At 32.9% G+C, this 2,543-nt stretch overlaps 1 non-coding gene across 1 annotated transcript; it reads right to left on the minus strand.

Annotated features, from left to right (window-relative positions):
* Nucleotides 1-324: 324 nt before the first annotated feature.
* Nucleotides 325-397, minus strand: TRNAA-AGC. The gene has a single exon. It is a non-coding gene; the product is annotated as a tRNA-Ala (tRNA).
* Nucleotides 398-2,543: the final 2,146 nt, after the last annotated feature.

Consider the following 2,543-nt stretch of genomic DNA (forward strand, 5'->3'; position numbering starts at 1 on the left):
CCAACCAAAATTTGTAGCAACTTCATGGTCAATGCATTGGCTATATATGGAAAAACGTTGTACAAATTTTTAGTAATTGAAGAAGTAGATCATTTTGTATATTCTATCATTGTTATTTGTTGTGTAGGATTGGTTAAATCAGTGTTAAGCCATTAAACAAACAATACTACATGGTATACATGTAATATTTTATGAAAATGAAAACAAAAAAAATGTAGCAGAAACTGGTAAGAAACAGCAGAAGTTGAAAAAATGAGAAAAAACAGAAGTTGAAAAAATGAGAAAAAACAGCAGTTGAAAAAATGAGAAAAAACAGCAAAAACATGGAGATGCGGGGTATCGATCCCCGTACCTCTCGCATGCTAAGCGAGCGCTCTACCATCTGAGCTACATCCCCATTTGACGTTATTTCTCTGTATTTACAGTAATTGTAGTGTTTCTAATAAACAATACTCTCTCACTTGCTCAAAAGTCTCTCTATCCTTGATAATCTTCTTACCCTTAAACTTTAATCATCAATGGACAGCCTTATTAAAAGAAAAGAGTCTGCCACAAATTCAAACACACTAGTAATTTTTTTGAAAGGAATAAAAAGTTTACTATCACAACGCTGAGTACCACCCTTCAATGAATTTGCAAAAGTCCAACAAATTAAGTTCATAGAAGTCGTCATTTTAAAACATGATACCTATCGTCAATTCAATTTCATACGAGCTGTCATTTTATAGTACAATATCGTCAATTCAATTTCAACCGAGCCACACAATACCGTCAATTCATTTCATGTAAGACACAATACCATCAATTCAATTTCAATTGAGCCATCATTTTAAGTCACGTTACCGTCAATTCAATTCAAAATTGTTGCAAAATATACCTTGAGAAAGAACTGCAACTTTCTAGAATACCGTTAATTCAATTTCAACCGAGCCATCATTTTATAGCACAATACCGTCAATTCAATTTCAACCTAGCCATCATTTTAAAATTTTGTATCCAAAAGCAATTAGGCATAATACCATTATCCTTCAATTCAAATATCATTTAATGACATTCGATTTCATGTAAGACCAAGATTGTCAAAACCAGACCGGACCGGCCGGTCGGACCGTGAACCGGAAGGTAAAGTGGTCCGTTTAAGCCTGAAAAACGGACAACAAAAGAACCGGTAAAAAACCTTTCGAACCGGCTCGGAACCGGGCCAAACCGGTGAACCGGTCGAGGCGGTTTAGCGGTTCTGGTTTTTTTTTCTTTTTTCAAACGGGTCAAAACACAGTATTTTTAGTTGATATTTTTTTTTAAATGAAAAACACCATGGACGAAACAAACACTCGAGGAAAAGGAAAACAGAAACAATGTTTTATTTTTTATATACATGATTTGTTTAATAATTGATAAAGGTTTTATCTCCATGATTGATTTACAATTAACTTATAGCAAGAGTATGGATTAGATGGATGAAATATCAATTTTGTTGAACTTTTTGTTGAATTGGGAAGCTTGAGACTATTAACCATGGTGAGTGAATATTGATACTAGATGGAGTTTTGTTATGTACACAAGCATAGTACCAAAAAGAAGAAGAAGAATAAACAAACAGAGAAGGACACACTTCATCAATCAAAGAAATTAGAGATGAGTATTAAGAGAATATAGAAAGAAATTAGGCATAATACCATTATCCGTCAATTCAATTCAAATATCATTTAATGACATTCGATTTCATGTAAGACACAATACCATCAATTCAATTACATTTGAGTCAATCTATTAAATTACAATGCCGTAAATTCATTTTCATATTAGCCATCATTTTATATAGCACAATACCATCAATTCAAAGCCACACAATACCATCAATTCAATTTCAATCGAGCCACACAATATCATCAATTCCATTCATATAAGACATAATACCGTCAATTCAATTTCAACCGAGCCAACATTTTATAATTTTGTATCCAATAGTATTCGGGCATACTACCATTATCCTTCAATTCAATTCAAATATCATTTAATGACATTTGATTTCATATAAGACACAATACCGTCAATTCAATTTCATGAGTCATTCTTCTAAGTCACGGTGCTGTCAATTCAATTTATAAATCAAAATATCAAATTTTGAATTCAATATCAACCAAGCATAATACCCATCAGTCTTCTTCCATTTTTCCGAATTTAGAACCGTCAAGTTCAAATATTATATTTTCCAATCAAGGGTCATTATCCAACTATTTTTTTTTGGTAAGAAAGCTAAAGAGTACAAGGGAAAAGAAAAAAAAAAGACAAAAAAGAAAGACTAGTCTCTTTGGAATAAAATTCCTAAAGCATCGTTTTTGAGCAGATCTTGAACGCCTTCTGGAGGACAGTCATAGTTAGTGAAATCAGCATCCGAGGAGGCTCCTAATTTTGCGAAGAAGTCTGCGCATTGATTACCTTCTCTAAGAGTGTGACAGAGGGAAACATTACTTTGGGAAATCAAATCCTTTATGTCCTGGATTAAAACTGCATGCATATGAAACTTAACTTGGGGACCTTTT

Source organism: Trifolium pratense, linkage group LG1 (assembly GCF_020283565.1).
Source record: "Trifolium pratense cultivar HEN17-A07 linkage group LG1, ARS_RC_1.1, whole genome shotgun sequence".
Taxonomy (NCBI): Eukaryota; Viridiplantae; Streptophyta; class Magnoliopsida; order Fabales; family Fabaceae; genus Trifolium; species Trifolium pratense.